A 20,972-nucleotide genomic window follows, 5' to 3' on the forward strand; every position below is an offset into this window, starting at 1 on the left:
CCATTTTCTAGCTTGAGGTTAGTTTGTTGTAAGATCTATTATTCAAAAATGCATCTTGTAGTTTAGTTGCACATGGACTTAAGTATTTAATCAAGCTATGAAATAAACCACTTCAACAAGTACAAGGGTGGCAAGTCCACTGATATGCTAACTTGAATGGGAAATGTGACATCTCAGGATATGAGATGGTTGATGATTCATGTACAAGGAAACATGTCTTATGAAATTAGAAGTTGTAATGGCTAGTTTTCCATATATTCAAGTGGATGGAAACTATTTTAGATGGACTTCATGAAAGATATCTAGACCAACTTATTCTCCAAAAGTCAAGGTTAAGAGGGGGGAATTTGAGGGTATTTACGGTAAAATTGACTTGGTGATATAGTCAATTTGATATGGCCATATACATTTTACTATTGGTAGTTAATGGGCTCAAGGTTTTGGTAACCCATGGTATTTTCATGTAATGTAGCCTATTTAAGGGCATCATATGTAAGAATCCTTTGGGTTTCCATAAGGGTTTTAAAGATAATTTATGGTCATGTGTTGTTGTTTTTATGTATTGTTATTTGTTAAAGAGTGATAGTTTTTTAATTCGAAATTGGTTTTCCTGAAGTGTTCCCCAGACAATTTATGGTGTTCATGTGCTGTTGCCTTTATATATTCACAATTATGTTTTAATGAGTAAAATTCCTTATGCTTTAGCATTGGAAACTTGATGTATGTAGTGTTATGTACCTAGCAAAATATTTCACATTCATTGGGAGCGTTGGGTGGGTTGCTTACAAATATAGGCAAAGAACATTGGCAAGTGGTGACGTGGATTTTGAGGTATCTCAAAGGGACTAGTCATTGTTTATGTTTTGGTAATAATAATTTCATCCTTGAAGGTTATATAAATGCAAATATGGCTAGATATGTGGACACTAGAAAGTACACCACTAATTATTTATCAACTTTTACAAGTGTAGTAGTGTCTCAAGTCTTTAGACTACAATAATAAGATCCCTCTCAATAGTAGAGGCATATTACATAGTTGAAACATAAGCTTGCAAAGAGATATTTTGGGTGCAACAATTCCTAGGAGAGCTAGGAATAAAACAAGACAAATATGTGTTGCAGTGTGACAGTCAAAGCCTCATTCATTTAGAAAAAACCTAGCATATCATTCTATGATAAGGCACATTGAAGCATCATTCATTTAGAAAAAGCCTAGCATATAATTCTATGACAAGGCACATTGATGTCAAATATCGTTGGATTCAACAATTGCTAAATGATGGGTTGCTATATTTGGCAAAAATACATAATGAATATAATCTAGTTAATATATTAACAAAAAGATTGGTAAAGGATGACCAAGAACTTTGCATAACTTTGGTTGTGACACCAAATGAAATGAAATAAATAAATATAATGTTTTCTTGACTTCTTCATGATTGTGGATGGAAGGAGTTAAATGAGTCATGGTTTTTGGCTCATGGTATTGGTGATCCATGCTATTGAAGAATAATTATGGTGTGTCTATTTTGGAATAGGGTTTTTAGAATTTTAATTTAATTATCATTAATTATTAAATGGATGGTAGATATTTAACTTCCACATAATATTCTAGAATATACATTTAATTTATATGGTTGTGCTAGTGTTTGATATTTATCACTAAAGTAGTTATACTCTTTTAATTAAATTGATTAATTAAAAAAATCATATTAACAAACATGATATGAAGTGAGTTATGTTTTTTTTGGTATGTGGTATTGACAAGCCATGATATTGGTAGTTGGTATGGTAAAATGAGAGTAAATCTCAATGGTTAAATATTTTGTTTCATATTTTTTTAAATGTATATATGATTAGCTGATATATTATTTTTTATTTAAATAATAATAATAATAATTGCATTAAGAAGTGCTCTTGCCCATTATGAAAAGCATGTTGTTATGTAATGTAAGTTATTTTTGGGTTCTTGCTATAACTGTTATTTAAAACCATAAATTTCTAATGATTTTTTTTTTCCAAAAAACAAAAAAACTTAAAAAAAACTTTGATTAGGGTGAAAGCCCGGCACACATGCCCAGCATTACAATGCTGGTAGACAATACATGAACTAAGAGCTAACTGTTATTTAAAACCATAAAATTCTAATGATTTTTCTATTTTTTTCCCAGAAAAGAAAGACTTTGATTAGGGTGGAAGCCCATCACAAATGCCCAGCAGGTAGACTATACATGAACTAAGACCTAACTGTGGATCTCATGGGTAGTCGAAACAGTACAACCTCCTCCATGATAGACCTAACTATGGATCTCATGGGTAGTCGAAACAGTACAACGTCCATGATATCAGAATTCAAACGTTTCCAATCTAACTTAGGGGATTTTCTGTTGCTCAAAGACCCCATCATGTCCATGGATAAGATGGAATTTAGATCTACTTTCTTAGGATCTAGATTTGTCATAGTCAATGATCTATATACTATAAATATGTAACCATTGACATCAATAAAACATATAATGTGTGATTTGTGTTGTAAACAATCTCGTTGTCTACACATCTCTCAATTTCTATCATAATATGAAAATGAGATATAATTGAATGGGTGAAAACTGATTAAGTGAGAATGCTCACGAAGGTTATATACTTCCTTTTCCAGTAAATATAAGATACTAATAATTTCCATATGGCTGAGTTTTCTACATAAATTTGGTGTGTTGTTGGTAACTTTTATTTTATTCAATTTATTTTACTATTTTTTCTTATTGTTGGATTTTCCACATAAATATGGTGTGTTCTTGGTAGTTTCTATCACTTATTTACTTTATTCACTTAAATTGATTTATTAAACAAAAAAATTTCATATGAACATTTTTTATATGAAAATGAGTTATGGTTTTTTAGGAATGTGGTATTAATAAGCCATGATATTGGCCCATGGTATTGTAACAAAAATTATTTTTAGGTTAATAATCTACATGGTAAAGCGGGGTGAATTTCCATGGTTAAGAAATCTTGTTTAATTCTCTTTATAATTAGCAATAATAATAATTTCAAATAAAATTATAATTTAGGTGTACCAACCATTTAGTTTATATGGTAATGCTAGTTATAATGCAACTAGCTTAATATTTCCTTGGTTGTTAAAATCAAGTTGACTAGTAGAAAAAACTTCAAAGGTAAAGGAACAAAAATCATGAGTAATAGAATCGCATAAATCGTTGTAGAAGTCATAATAAATCCCATAAATCCTTGTATGAGTCATAATGCATCCTAGTGATACTTGGAGATTCACTAAGAAAAAACCTTATGGAGGAACACACAATAATAGGCATATGTAATATGAAACACCCCATCATACAAAGTATAATGAGATAAAATATTATGAGAATGGGAGCTAAACATACCTCTAACCTTAGCAGGATTAAGAAATGGCCCGAAATAGTCACTTCTAAGAGCACATCAATAAGATGAAGCTAACTAAAAAAAGTCAAATCTTCCCAAGGCCCATAAAATGGTTATCATGGAGCTTAGACCTTATCCTTTCCTTATCGATAGCTAAACCAAGCATACCAACCACATTAACCTAGTTCTTTTGCTTCTAATTGGGATACAAAATATGACTAATACCTTTACAATGAAACTAAGCATGCTTATTTGAACCATTAACCATAAACCCTACAAGAACACAACAACCCCCTTCCATTCAACCACATTTAAATCCCCTCCAAAAGTCCACTCCATAACTGAAAGAAATGAATCCATCTAGTACCAAGGCTTATGGGTATAATTCATGTAGAAATCAACCATCCAATTTAGAATCAAAAGTGTGATCTGTGCACACTAATAAAACTAGATACAACTACAAAACTCACAAAAACAAAGAGATAGCTATCATGACACCTCTACTCCATTGAAAATGATCTAAAGCTCAAAAAGGGCCATTCCAACTATAGATCATTATATTATCAAACTCATAACCAACAAAATTAACTTTATGAAAAGAATACATCTTGTGAACACAAAAGGGTCATTCCAACCATAGTTCATTATACTATGAAACTCATAACCAACAAAATTAACTTTATGAAAATAGTACATCTTGTGAACATACTACAATGCATTGTGCAATAAAATATTCCCACTAAAAGCATCATCCTACAAACATTCCGTGAAAATAAAGAGATGTTTATTTCAAGGGAAAATGAAGGGTTAAATTATTGAATTGGTTTCATGTCTAAAATCCATCCAAGTGAGATGAATGGTCCATCATATTTTTGTAATAATATTTCCATGGAAGGGGATATGATCCACACACATGGGAGAAGAAATCATTATTTCCTTGTTCTTTTTTACCAACTAAGTAAACTCAATATTCATTTCAATTTATTCAAAAAGAGCAAAGTCATCCATGTTCGTTGTCTGAGGGTTTTGAGGTACATAGGCAAACCCCACCACCAAGGTAGATTTGCTTCTATGAAACTACTTTACAAGGGCCACAATTAACCCAATTATGGATTTGAGTCATCTAAATTGATTCCATAAAGCTACTTAACAAGGGCCCCAATTAACCCAATTATAGATTTGAGTCATCTAAAAAATCATTGTAACATCAACTATTGACTTTGCAACTAGACCCTTTAATGACCAAATTTATAGTCAAGTGATGATCATGATGTGATGTCTCTTAAAATAAACAAATGTCATTATAACCAACAACATTTAAAAAACATCACTAAAACCAAATCACCTTCTAAAACTTAAAACATTTAAACTTAAACCACTTAAACTTAAAAATATATCATTAACATAATAATAACAAATTATTAATAATTATAAATTATTATTATCTAAACAATAATATTTCTGGTTAAAATATATTTTTTATTTTTACATAAAATAACCATAAAACCAATTTTTCACATACTGATAAATCACTTAAACTTTTCACATACTATATATGCTTTCAATAAAAAAAAACACCAATAAAACCAGATCTTCACCATTGAAGGTAAACAACTTAAACCTAAAAATCAGATCTTGACCTTTGAAGGTAAACAACTTAAACCTAAAATAAACATTAGAAATGAATCATGCCAATAATAATGAACACCAAATTATTTACTCATTTCTGTTGAATACTTATTTCAAGTTTGAATGATCTTGTATACTTTTCTCTTCTCTAAAAATAAAGGGAGAAAAGGTATCGATGCAAAATGTTTTGGGCATGGGTCAAGGAATTTATAGGTTTTTAATTAAAACAATGACGTATTAAACTGGCAAGTCCATGTTGAAATGATGTAACATTCCGTGGTATTGTTTATCGATTTTTTTTAGTTTAAAAAAACATTTTTATAGATAATTTATAAATTTTCAAAATGCTGTTGGATGATAAATTTTTGTGTGAAAATTATGCACATTTTTTTCTTTTCAAAAATGAATAGTGGGAGCGTTTGAATTCTTTTTATGAATAATAATTTTTTATTTTTTAAATAAATTAATATATTTTATATTTAATTTTTTTTCCTAATTTTAAATATGGTTTAAAATATCTTTTAAAAACAACTAAAATTTAAAAGAGTTAGAATATGTATTAATAATTAAATAAAATATTTATAGATATAAATTTATGAAGTGAAAATTAATAGGTTTATATGTAGTTTAGTCAATATCAAGTTTCAGAATCATCTTCATAATAGTTTAAGAGTGAAAATGGAACCACCCATGAAAATAATAATTTAAAAATAAAAACCACCTTAAAAACACAAACCATCACATGAGGCAGGACAATATTTCACCAATATATAGATCATTCTTCCATTTAAGAATCATTAAAATTATCCCTAACCTCAACATGACAGTGTCCCATCACATAAAACATGACAGTATTCCACTGAAAAGCAGATTTGCATATCTTTATTCCGTTCAAACTTACCTGAAAGCTGTCCCACCTTAAACAAATTCCACTAACAATCATTCAAAAAACTCTCCCAAAATAATGTATATCTATATCTATCTATATATATATAAATAATGATCGCCGCTCGCCATATCGACTTTCGTCCTCCATGGTCGTAAATGCTGTTCGGCTATTGCTGCACCAGAAACGCGCAAAGAATGAGAATACTTTGTGGACGCAGCAGACAATAAAGCTGACGGCCATTTTAACTTTGACCATTATGCATAAAATTGACAGGTACGTCTTTAAAAGTAAGTCACTTTAATGTTTATATTGATTTAATATTTAATTTTATTTATTATTATATAAAGTAATGTATTTATATTAAAATTTAATTATTTATTTAGTTATACATTTTATATTGGTAAAATTAAAAAATGTAAAATTAATTGAAATTCACTTCTATTTTATAGTAGGAATTTTTAACATGTAAATAAATTTTGTTTTAATATTATGATTTATTAATCTCATGTTTAAAAAAATTATAACTTATATTCATATTACATATTTTCATATAACATTTTTAATTAAAATGATCATTTGAATCCCTGATTTATGATTTGATAATAAATTTGTAATGAGGTTTACATGTAGAATTGGTATAGAATATCTTTCGCATAATCATAGATGGAATTTATGTTAGCATCAATGAGAATCTAACATACCTGGAATCTATATTAGTATCAATTGCAATCTAACATACATGGAATCTATGTTAGTATCTTTGTAGATGGGAAATAATTTTAATTATGAGATTAAAATGTAAAAACAAATTTGGAGTTCATAAAGAATATCTTTCATATACATATAGATAGAAGACACCAATAGCATTTGACACCAAATATACTCATAGATGGAAGACACCAATAACATGTGACACCAAATTACAAGTTATTGGAAAGCAAAGTTATGAGATTAAATTTGAAGTTTCATATTTGATATTCTTTTTAATAGTTACTGCAAATCACTCAACTGATTACTATTTGAATTTTACTTATTAAGATAGAATATTAAATTATGTTATAGATGAAGTAATAATGACTAATAAGATTTATTAAAAATTTATTTCTTTCATAACGGTATAATTTTATGATTAGACTCGGAAAAACAATAAATAATTAATTAACAATTATGATTAGATTTAGAAAAAAATAAATAATTAATTAATAATTAATAAAATAAATGTATATTTATGGTGAGATAATTTTTTGTATTAAGTATTCTTCTCTTAAATTTCTATTTTTTTTGCTAGCTTAAATCAATAAATTTAAATGAAATAGATAGTAAAGTAAAATAATTATTTATTAAATATTTAGTTATTATTTGTAGTAATTTATTGATATTGCATTAATTAATATGAAATGGTTATTTTATTTATGGTAAGCTTTTTGATGTTCATGGGTGTTTGCCAACCATTTAAATTATATGGTTGTGCTAGTAAATAATGTTGTCACATGGCCCATGCTTTCTCGTTCACTACCCGTGGTCCAACATCTAACACATTATTCTATGCATTTTGCAAGTTTTAATTTAGTTTTAAATTCTTAGTTTACGAGAATAGAATAGAATAGAATTTAGTTTTAATTCTCAGTTTAATTTAAGGAAAAATTAAATTGGAATTTCTTGTTGCCATTTCTCAACACTCCCTCTCAACAAGAAAGGGATTATTAGCTACCCCGATATTGTCTCTGTGGACCTCGAATTTACATCTTGACAATTCCTTTGTCAAAATTTCAACATCTTGCTCCTCCGTGGGAATGTACTCTAACAACATAATCTGCCTCAATACACAATCTATGGGATGATGATATCAGATATCAATATGCTTGGACAGATCATGCAAAATTGGGTTTCAGAGAGTTTGATACAACTCTGATTATTGCAGTAAATCACAATTGGATCCATCTGCTCGCAAAAAAAACCAACCAGGTTGCTCATCCAGATGGCCTCACATGTTTCCTGATTCGCATCCATGTACTATGCCTTTGCCGAATTCAGTGCAACCGATCTCTATTTCCTAATGTACCAAGAAACTGTCATTAACCCAATACTGAAGATCCCTCCTGATGTGCTCTTCCTATTGGATGGAATCCCTACCCAATCTGCATCGGTGAAGCCTTGAAGCTTCACTCCCTCTGTCCATCTATACCATAATCCATATTGAGAAGTGTCCCTAAGGTATCTCAACACATGCTTTGCCTCCTTCCAATACAGCTTGGTAGGACTAACCATCACTTGATTAAGCTGGTTAATTCCATAGCACATATCTGGTCCTATGTTCACCAAGTACATGAGTGAACCTACAAGCTACCTGTAAATAATAGCTTCCACTACTTCCCCTAAAGTAGCATCCTCCTTCCTCCAGTTACCTGCTAGAGGAGTCTCCATGCGTTTGTTCCTCTCCATGAAAAATCTCCTAAGTATCTCATTGGCATACTTGCCCGAAGACACAAAAAACTCCCCATCTCGTTGCCATACCTCCATGCCAAGAAAGTAATGCATGGGCCCCATCTCCTTCATCTCAAACTCTCTTGCAAGGTCCTCCTTGCAAGACTTGATCAAATGATCATCACCTGTCAGTATGAGATCATTAACATAAAGTACAATGATTAAGAATTTACCTTCAACCACTATGTGGTACAGGTTCACATCCACTTCACTCTTCATGAAGCCCAACCTGGTAAAGTAGCTATCTATCCTAGTGTACCAAGAACGGGGTGCTTTCTTCATCCCATACAATGCTCTCTTGATCTGACACACATACAACTCACGGTCAAAGCTCTCAAAACCTCCAGGTTGATCTATGTACACCTCTTCCTCAATCATGTCATTAAGGAAGGTTGTCTTCACATCCATCTGATGTATCTTCCAACCCATCTGTGCTGATAGTGCCAATATAGATATGATTGACGAGTACCTTGCAACAGGAGAAAAGGTCTCGTCATAGTCAATCCCCTCTACTTATCAAAAACCATGGGCCACAAATCTGGCCTTATTCTTCTCCATAATACCATTTGTAGCTTTCTTTACCTTTTAAAGCTAGTGGGAGCTCACCACTAACTTGTCCTCCGGTCTTGGGACCACTTCCCAAACACTGTTAAAAAATATGGAGTGATGCTCCTCCAACATGGAATCAACCCAAATCGGTTGCTGCACTACTTACTTAAATGAATATGGCTCTGCCACAACACATTCGCCCATAAGAGCCATGTATCTAGTGTACCTCTCAGGTCACCTTCTCTGCTTGTGCTGAGAAGTGGGTGCTCCCACATTCTCCCGTGCATCATCCAACAATCTATCAACCTCTCTAGTGCACTTTCTTCCGTCTCTGGAATACTCTTCCTGAGTAGAAGTCTCCACTCCTGAATCCTCTGCATGAGGTTGCTCAACATCAATCTGAGGCTCCTCAACCTTAGGAGCTAAAAGCTCCTCATTCACATCTAGCTCAAGCTCCCTATCAAGGGAAACTCGCATGACATTCTCCTCATCGAATTTGACATCCCTGCAAACCATTGTCATCCTGCTGGTCAACAAGTACACCTGATAGTTGTGAGGTGTATCAGTGTACCCCACAAATATCCCCAACTCTGCTTTCGGATCAAGCTTCTTCTGTGCATCTTTGGTCACATGGAAATATATCGATGACCCAAAAATCCTGAAGTGACCAACATTTGGCCTCTTACTGGAATAAGCCTCCTCTAGTGTCTTCATCTCAAGTATCCAATGTGGGCTACAATTCTGAAAATAAACCTATGTGTTGCATGCCTCAGCCCACAAGTGTATTGGTAGGCCCTGATCATGCAACATCACCCTCGCTTCCCCTACTATGCTTCTATTATTCCTCTCGACCACCCCATTTTGCTGAGGGTTATCGGGTGTCGTCAACTCCCGTTTAATCCCTTCCACTGCATAGAAGTTCTTAAACTCATTTGAGACATACTCACCACTGTTATCACTCCATATAGCTTTAATCTTATTTCTCGACTCTTTCTCCACCAATGCTTTATGCTCACAAAACTTTGTGAAAGTTTGATTCTTTTTATGCATTAAAAGTATCCAACATTTACGAGAATAGTCATCAACAAATATAACATAATACTTGTGTTTGGTTGTGGATGCTGTCGAGAATGGTCCACACACATCTGAATGGACTCACTCTAGAATAGCCTCTACTCAAATGTCTCTATCGCGAAAGGAAGACTTGGTGTATTTTCCCAAAGTACATCCCTTGCATGCATCAACTTTCTCAAGTGTACCATTGGGAAGACCGGTAGAGATTTGCTGCAATATCTTCAAAGCCCTATGATGCAAGTCGCCCAATTTCTTGTGCCACAACTCACCAACATCTCGGCTCTGCACCCTTTCTAATTTTGTGCTCAAAGCAACACACTCCTCTACCTTCACCTTATAGAGATTCTTCACCCGAATCCTTATCTTCCTTACTTGACCCGTGGCTATGTGTTGAAGGAATGCCTTTCCTTTCGAGAAGATCACATCATAGCCTCTATCCTCAATCATGGCAACAAATACCAATTTCTTCTTCAGCCTGAGCACATACATAACATTCTTCAAGGTGAGTGGAGCCCCATGCTCCCTCTGAAAAGTAATCATGCCCAATCCAATAACACTATAGTTTCCGTCGTCACCCATCTCGATATTCATCTAGATATCTTTCTCCTCTAGGACATTGAATGACTCTTTATCGCCACTCATGTGGAATGAAGCTCCACTGTCTAAGTACCATACACTTCCCATCATTGATGACACCATGAATGAAATGAGGGAAATTTCTAATTCGAATTGAGAGTCCAAAGCCTCACCCACTACTCCTCCTGAGGACTTCTTCTTGGACTTCTTGAGTGGACAATTTGTAGCAAAATGGCCCAACTCATGACAATGAAAGCACTTAACATTCATCATGTCTTTCTTCTTACCTCCACAATAATAATCTAATTTGGAATGGGAAGTTTTCCCTTTCCCCTTCTTTGCCTTAATTTCTAAGGCACGGTTCTCTTCATCATCAGTCTTTGATGAAGAGCCATCCCTGGTGTTTCTCCTGATCTCCTCCTACATCAAATCCAGCCACAGTCATTCCCAATCTAGTAACTTCTCTTGATCATTGACAAATTCCTGATAACTATGCCAAATCTTTGGGAGTCCTAAGAGAGAAAGACTCACAATATCATCCTTAGAAACTATGATTCCAACACTTCTATGTTCATCACAAAATTAAGTGAACTTGGTCAAGTATTTTGGAATCGTCTCGCCTTTCTCCATTTTGATTTTTCGAATTTTGTCCTTCAGTGCCAATTTCCATTGGTCATTGTTGTTCTGATACAAGTCCATCAATGTTTTCCACATAGCATACAGAGTTTCCTTTCCATGGAGATTCGAGACAATGTGGTCTCAAACTCCCTTAAGGATTATCCACCTCGCCTTTGCCACACACTTCTTCCATTTGGCCAAATTATGTGCATCTGATGTTGTTGGCTTAGGAATTTCTTGATCAACAAATTCCTTCAAGCCATTATACTCTAGCACAACCTCCATTATGTCCCTCCAAGCTATAAAATTTGAACTACCTTCCAAGGCATACTCGAGCGATAAACCGTAGAACGCCATCTGTCAATATTGAAGTATGTATTGAAAATTCGAATTTCACCTGTAACCCAAAACTCAAAACTTTGAAATCTCCTCTAGTATACTATTCTCAGCCACGATACCATGTAGAAAATCCCATACATTCACAAGCTCATGCAATTTACTAAAGTATAGGACAAGAATCTACTTCTACTTTCAACCAGCGGAAGCCAATAGATCAATGGAAACAATATGAACAAGAAGAAGTTAAATCAATGGAACATAACATAAGATGTATCTGGGAAAATCCACTATTCAAAACCCTGCTATCTGTATTGCATATATCAGAAATATGAGTGAAGATACAAAGCTTGTTCTCACTAGAAAAATTCCGCACAAGTATGCTAAACTCTCTTAGCTCAGAAGCAAGCTCTTGGCCAACACTTAGTCAATTCTGTAGCTCTCCAAGCCCCTAATCTCTTGCATAATTCCTAGGATGAATAGCTCGTATTTAAAGGTAATTCATGCTTCCAAAATTGTACAATCCAAACATAGTTCCTTCTCTGATTGCATGCATGAAATTTACAACTCAATAAATCATACAACTAATAGTATACTGTCCCTGTACTCTAGTATCAACTGGGTCTTTCTCAGAATTGACATGCATGAGTTTATCTTTAGGGAATATTCAGTTAACTAGAGTGACACTTGTGGATGCACTAGTGCACCAACTGGCTGTTAACTCTCTGTTAGTTACACAAAAAAATTGGAACTAATTTAACTGTACATAACTCAGTAAACTGAGTTATCTAATTACAACTCACAATTAAACTCATCCTGGACCCCTAAAACTTAGGGAGAACATATACATAACTTCATAAAGACTTCCAACTCGAAATTCCTAAGCCAATTAAGTTAATTAAACTTAATTAACTATTTACAAGTTGCTATGAGAATATAATTCGATTTTAATTCTCAATTTAATTCAAGGACAAATTAAACTAGAATTTCTTGTTGTCATTTCTCAACAAATAGTTCCTCAAATTACATAATATTTGTGTTCAAAACATCTTGACCTATAAAATTCCTCTTTGTTGGTAATTTGAATTAGATCCACAAGAACAACATAATCAATCACATATGCATATGGATTGTACATAATCAATGTTTTCAAATTATGAACATGCAGGTGGCGTGGATTTCTAATTTGAAATTTATATTGTCCTTCATTTGGCTTAATAATTGGTTGACATTAAGATGAAATGTATGGCCGCCATCAATTAATTTTCTCATCGTCAATTGATTTCTAATGGAATTTTGTTTAGTTTTAATAATTACATCCTCTAAATCAACTCCCAATATTATGATTTCCCTGCTTCCTTTAGAGCTTTCATTATGATAGTCACTAATGCCCATGATTTTTTTAGAATGAAAAACTTTTGGTTTCTTTCTCCTATTGGTTAACAAATTTTCTTCTAAATAAACAATCTTCATCATCAGCTAGAAGAGAGACATCAATGGACATTTTTTTTTCTTTGTCTTTTATGGATTTTCTCCTTTTCAATAGTAGTTCTAATCTCATAATCACTAATAACAACATATACTTGAGCTTAAACTTTCACATCTTCAAAACTAACATGTCTAGCTTTACTAGATTGATGCACTTTAGTCATTCTTTGTTGATCCCCTTTATGTACTCTTGTAGTTTCATGAACTATTGCTTTACGCTTCTTTATCCTATCTTATTTTGTATTTGTGTGCAAAACTATTGATCACATTTATAATATTTGGCTCTAGATAATAAATTCCCTCCAACATAATTCAAAGACTCTAAGGAAAATCATATCAAACAAAATATAATATGTCAACGATAAATAAGTTATAAAAAATATAATGATACATACAATACTCCATAACACATAAATATAAATAAGAAAACTTACAATGTTATTTGCAATGTTGATTGAGATTTCTTCACACATCTTTGTATAATATTCATTCGTGTCACACTTGATCTTTAAGAGATGACATATAACCTTCTCATGTGCCTTGGGCAGTTTTGCAAGAACATAAACAATATTTGTATTCGGCACCAAACATATGTCTCGTAATTTGTTAATAAGCTCATAATTTCCATCATTGCAATTCATACAACAATATAGATATATTTGTACACCTTTGTTGCTTTATCTACCTTGATTATGGCATGTAAATTATGTTTTATCTATTTCTCGTGCCTTCTTCCATTCTAAAATAATATTCAATGGATTTGAGTTAATTGCTTGACTTTTACCATGTGTCTCAGTTCGATTTCGTTCAACAATATTCATAGAGGGTCCAACAACAATTGTAGATGATGTAATTGATGCGATTTTTTAATTTTGAGAAACAAATTCTCCATTTTTTTAATAAATGTATTTTTTTCAAGGAATAAATTTTTTTAATTAATTAATTTAATTTAATTTAATTATTTATTTATTTTATTTTATTTTTATTATTATTTATTATTATTATTATTATTATCTCAGAGGAACCCAACAAGCCACCTAATACATAACTACTATTAAACCTATGGGGGTTTACGACCTATCCTACTTACCATAAACTAGGTTACCTCAGTGGTATTTGAACCTAGGTTTGCCTTGTTTCAACGATTTCATAAATTTCGAATTAATGAATTGCACTGCCCCCCAAAGATGAAAAGAAAATAAAATAAAATTTTGAATTTCAAATAAAAAAAGTTTAACACTGGTATTTCCATTTCAAACCGCTAAAAAATATGATTTTTCTTATATTTTCTCCTAAAAATCCTATAAATATGAGCTTTTTTTTTTAATTTCTCTACAAAATCTAAAAAAATTGATATTTTATGTGGTTTTTCTCTGAAAATATTATATTATCTCTCTCTCTCTCTCTCTCTCTCTCTCTCTCTATATATATATATATATATATATATATATATATATATATAGGAAAACAATAAAACAACATATTTTCCCCAAATTCCTCTTTAAATGGTCAAAATATAAGGAAAACTAACCTTTGAAATGCAAAAATCTCTCGCTAAATGACGCTAACGTAGCTCCTCCGCAAAATTGCTCCAAGGCTTTTAGCGAATCCTCAAGAAGACTTGATGTGATGTAAGGAATAGAAATAATGAAAGTTATTATTTAGCAAAGATTGTGAGATTACTTAAATTTTTCTTGAATGTGATATTAAAACTAAAATTAAGAAAAATTAACAGATAGTTAATATTATAGGTTTAGATCAAATTTTGTTAAATGTGAGATAAAAAATAAAAAATAAAATATAAATTATAAAAATTAACTTAATTACCTAGTTAATGTTAAATAATTTAAGTAAAAAATTTATTTTATTTTCAAATGAATGCATTAAAGGAAAATTTGTGTGGAAAATTTGAATAGAAAGTAGGGTTAAAATCTTCAAGACAAAATTTTAGTAGAATGCTTTGAAATAAATTTTAAAGAGAAATATTTCAAACGAAATTTTTGGAGAGAATTTTTGGAAAAAATAAATAAATTGGGGGGAACTTTGGAGGGAAATTTTCATTCTCTAAGCTATAAGTTGTCACTGGGAGAGACTGAATTTGTATCATTTAACATCTTCTGTGAAAAGTCATAGATTCTTTTGATAGTGAAGTTTCTCTTTCTGCAACATCAACATCTTCCTCATGTAATAAAATTATTCATATTGATGAATATAACATGAATTCTTTCACTATGAATGGAGAGTAAAATTTTCCACTTAGTCATAATCCTAAGGATTATGAGGGCACCATTATTGAAGCGAAGGATGAAGAATTTCCTGTAAATAGAGAGTAAAAATTTTCACTTAGTCCTAATCCTAAGGATTATTTGAGCACCACTAACGAATGGGAGGATCAATAATTTTCTGTAATAAAGAGCCATATTTTCCACTTAGTCCTATTCCTAAGGATTATGAGAGCACCACTAACAAAGGGGAGGATGAAGAATTTTTAGTAAATAGAGAGTCCAATTTTCCACTTAGTCCTAATCCTAAGGATTATGAGAGCACCACTAACAAAGGGGACGATGAAGATTTTCCAGTAAAGAGAGAGTCAAATTTTCCACAGTCTTAATCCTAAGGATTGTGAGAGCACCACTGATGAAGGGGAGGATAAAGAATTTCTACTAAATAGAGAGTCATTTTCCACTTACTCCTAATCCTAAGGATTATTAGAGCGTGTTATATACCTAGGGGGGTTAATATGGGGTACCAAGGGAGGTACCCAAGGTAATAATGTAATAATGGGATGGGCCATAGTAATAAATAAGGTGGTTAACCCATGTCATGTAAGGGACCACAAGTAGTTAATAATAATGTAGTGGGCCCATGGTATTAGTTGATGGTATGAGGGAACCATGGTAATGATGCATGGTATTGTATGTATGAGGCCTATATAGAGGCTAGAGACTCCACATGGAGAGATATGAAGTGAAGTATTATTGTATGAACAAGCATATGGCCTGTGGAGTGTTCTCCTTCCTTAAGGAGTGAATGTATGGTGTTGCCCTACCTTAAGGGTTTGATCAATAAAGAATCATTTCATATTATTTCTGGATTTATTTGCATTGTCTTATATTTTCATATCTGATCTATAATATTTCTGGGTTAGATCTAGGGACTCCACAAAGAATCTAGTGGGCCCATGGTATTAGTTGATGGTATGAGGGAACCATGGTAACGATGCATGGTATTGTATGTATGAGGCCTATATAGAGGCTAGAGACTCCACATGGAGAGATATGAAGTGAAGTATTATTTTATGAACAGGCATATGGCTTGTCGAGTGTTCTCCTTCCTTAAGGAGTGAATGTATGGTGTTTCCCTACCTTAAGGGTTTGATCAATAAAGAATCATTTCATCTTATTTCTCGGTTATTTGCATTATCTTATATTTTTGGATCAGATCTACAACAGAGCGCCACTGATGAAGGGAAGGATGAATAATTTTCTACAAACAATAATTTTACTAAGAATAGAGAGTCAAATTTTCCACTTAATCCTAATCCTAAAGATTATGAGAGATCAACTGACGAAGGGGAGGAAGAAGAATTTCACACAAATGATAATTTTACTATTAATAGAGAGTCAAATGTTCCAATTAGTCTTAATCCTAAGGCTTACTAGAGCACCATTAACAAATGGGAGGATGAAGAATTTCCTCCAAATGATAATTTTAGAGGCATAAATGTGGATAATGAATTTTCCCTGAGTCAAGATTTCAAATGCACTCATGTTGATGATAAATTTCCTCCAAGCGAGGATTTCAAAAGTAAAGATGAGGTTGTTGAAGTATTTCCTCCAAACAATGATTTTAAAGGTAGGAATGATGATGATGAAATTCCTCCAAGCAAGGATTTAGAAAACATGGATGAAGATGTTGAATAATTTCATCTAAGTCAAGATTTAGAAAGAACAGATGATGGTAGTGAAGAATTTCTTTCAAGTGAGGATGGTAATGAATATTTTCCAAGAAATGATGGTGATGAAATTCCTAACTATGTTCAGAATGGTCATAGTGAGGATAATATTCCTCCTAATGATGATGAAAATGTTTATAGAAGGGATAATGAAATGATTGAGATGTTGCAAAAAATATTGTATCTAGGAGTAGGAGTAGAACTTTTCATATCAATCCAATATATTCTAGTGATACAAGGGATATGATAGAATACCTCACGAGAAGAATTTCTATCATTGATATGATTTCAAGTGAATGTTGTCAAAAGTATTGCTTGAAACATATGGATTTCAATTTTGCAATGGATAAAAGGAAGAGATATTTATCAATGAATAAAAGCATGCAAAGTTCATGTTTAGTGGGGTGCATGTAATCTACATTGATAGGTTATGAACATCATATTGAGAATTTATTGCTTTGTAGAAAACCTTTCAAAATGTTTTATTCAATTGGTAATTTTCATTTGTCAAGAATCCAAGAAAGATTGGAAAAAGATCCAACATTTTATTTAGAAGTATGTCATAGATGAGAGTTTGGGCCATTAACAAATACTGCAATGTCAGGGATGTAAGACTTATTTTCAAATCATGGAGGGTGTATGCGAAATAAAGGAACAATATATATTCTAGATATTTTCTCAAGACTAAAAATCTATAACACATACAAATAATATGTAGAAGGTGTTGAAGGGGATGGTAACTTTATTACATATTCATATTTTACATGGATATAGAGGAACAAATTGAACAATGTTTGTATTCCTAAGAAGTCAAGGATGGGGTTTGAAATACAAGTGCTTCTCTTAAATAAAAAAGGGATAAATGTCAAGGGGTAGAAAGAGGTATGCATTAATAACATTATATTTAAAAATTGGACAGTTATCAACTATGAAAATGTATTTATTAATAGTTTTGTTTTATGTTATGTGCATATTTCATTGTCAAAGCACTTCCATAAGATCACCATCAACAAACAAGTGAAAGGAAAAAGTTGTATAAACATCGAAATAAATGTTATTATAATCCAAATAAATATTTGGGTTTCATAATTGATGGTATGGACCAGAATAAAACATTTGTACCACATTTTTTCCGCACACCAAAAAATTTACAGGAGGAAACTTTTATTCCGATTCACTTTGTTGATTGTATGGTATTTAATGGGAAAATGTGGCCAAGGGTTTTCTTCACAACTCAAAATATTCATAATGATGAAAATATGACCATAACCATAATTCATGTTGTTCTTTCTCATTGGTCTCGTAATCTTCCTAAAGTTTTGTATCTATGATTGTAGAACATTAGTCGTGAAAACAAAAATAAAAAAGTTTTTGGATATGTAAACATGTCATTGAATTGGGAATATTTAAAAAGGTAAAGGTTGATTTCCTTCTTGTTGGTCACACTCATGACCATATTGATCAGATGTCCAGTTGTTTTTTAGTAACATTGAGGAATCATGTTAGGACCCTGCCATCATTAATTGAATGTATTAAAAAACCATACATTCCAAAGCCAATTTTTCACTTGTTGGAAGAAACTATTTACACGCAAAGATTTATTCCAAGATCACATGGTGAGGAGAAATGCATTGAACATCTTAATGACATTAGCTTCCAACATCAATTTCGTATCAAAAAAATTGATGGGAAAACACTTATATAGGGCAAGAAGTATTCAATTTTTGTAGAATGGGGGTCATAATCAGGGTTAGAATTTTTGAAGTTCATTCCATATCATCTAATATTTTCATCAAATATATTGTTACTATAATCAGTTACTGAAATCCATAATGCGCGAAGACATAAGATATATAAATTATTCTGAATTCTTGGAAGAAATTAAAAAATCTGTTACAGATACATATGAGTACTTTGATGTTGTTGATTCAGTTTGGTGGAAATATTTTTTCAATAATCAAAGTGATATCATTTCAAGATCAAGAAATGAATATATACTTTTTAAGGCCTTATTTATTTGGCCACAAAATATGCCAAATGAACATGAGGAAAGAAACATTGTTGAACAACAACAATCTCAAGTTATTCTTAATTCTTCACAGGTAGAACAAAGAGAAATGTATAATGGTTCTTAAAGATCACCTGCACATCATGAAGCAATGAAAAATCTTTGCAGGGGTTCCATGTAGGATGTTAAGGAGGGTTGCATGATCGTAGTGTTAGCAGATGGAGATCCACATGGCCATCCATTCTAGGTTGCCAAGGTTATAAAGGTCATTAGATAAAATGAATATCTTACAGTTGTAAAAGTACATTGGTATGCCACAAATACACACCCATTAAATGGTGTGTACAAGCCAGAGATGGTAGTTGATAAACAAATTGGAAGAAAGAGAAAAATAAAGGGTACAAATATAAATCGTCACTACACAGACCTCTTAAAATTAGAGGATGTTGACATACTTGTTTATTACTTCAATTTAACAAATAGAGGAATTCTTTGCTTCAAGACCATAGAGATTCCGAACAGGTTTCTACTAGAAGAAGCAGCGTTAAGATGAGATTCTATTGAACCCAGTCATAGATCTAGAAGAGTGTTGAAACCTAAAATGGTGGGCATGCATGTTGACTCAGCTGGGGGACTAGTTGATGAAAGAGGAGAACATTGGTCATCTTCATCTACATCCAGTCATTTATCTGAAGATGTTGTAGATTTTGAAGGTGTGCTAGAACCTATGAGTGATTTTGAACAATTGTATAAGAAGCTTTATGTAAATCATGTTTGCTTGGTAACTTGAAATAAATATTTTAACTTCCATATCATCTTACATGAACTTATGAGTAATTTCTATGTTTGTTGGATTATATTTTTTAATTATGAAAAAATCATTTGTTTAGAATATCCACAATGCAACAATAAATTAGAGAAATAATTTATGTTTCATTCAACCTATTAGTATTGATATTTTGATTAAAAGTTAAAAAATATTGAAAATTAATTTTCAATTTTTAAATTATGCAGTGACTTTGTCATGATATTATTTATTGTTATCATTTGATGTACCATAGTTAAAAAAATGTTGCAATTTTAATGCCTCGTTAAAAGGGAATACTTCATTTTCATGGCTGATTTCTAGGTTTTTGTTGCAATGGGATAAGTTGTCTTAGGCTAGGATTTGAAAAGAGTTATACTTTTATCCTTTAAAAATGAAAGTACTTTTGGTATAATGCTTATTTCATTCATGCATTCATTTTTATAGTTTTTTTTAGTCATATAATGTTTCCATAATGCCATGGCTGAAATATGTTGAAAACTTAAGGTTTTTTGTAGTAATGATCTTTGGTTTTAATTCCATGGTTGAAAAATTGTCAAAATTTTAAGGTTTTTATGAGTCATGATATTTTATCTTTAATGCTATGGTTGTAAACAATTATAAGTATTTAATATTTAGCACCATGGATGGAAATTGTTGGAATTTTAAGGCTTTTCAAAGACATGATATTTTATATTTAAAGTCATGCCTGAAAATCATTGGAATTTTAAGTTTTTCCAGAGTCATGATATTTTATATTTAATGTCATTGCTAAAAAGTGTTGAAAATTTGGCCCGAAAATAAATAAGCGTTGATGTAGCATCAACACTTTTAGTTTTGAGGGTTTTTTTTTGACAAAATTTTTTGGCTTTTACTATCACTTCTAAAAAATGTTAAAAATTTAGCCCTAAAAAAAGTGTTGATGCAACATCAATACTTTTCATTTTCAAGCTATTTTTTCATGTTTTTTGGGGTTTGTTTTTTTGCTAGAGTTAGCGCTTTGAGTTCATTGTTATGATTTGATCGATAAATTTGTCCTCTCTTGATCTGATAGATACATTGAGAAATCTAAAGGCAGAGATCATAAGTTCCAAAGTAGATAACAATATGTTGATTGAATCATAGGAAAGGCTTGCAAAAGATCAAGAGAAGCAAGAAG

This window comes from Pinus tabuliformis, chromosome 1_2, assembly GCF_031772625.1.
Source record: "Pinus tabuliformis cultivar Carrire ecotype Pingquan chromosome 1_2, CPIR1, whole genome shotgun sequence".
Lineage (NCBI taxonomy): Eukaryota > Viridiplantae > Streptophyta > Pinopsida > Pinales > Pinaceae > Pinus > Pinus tabuliformis.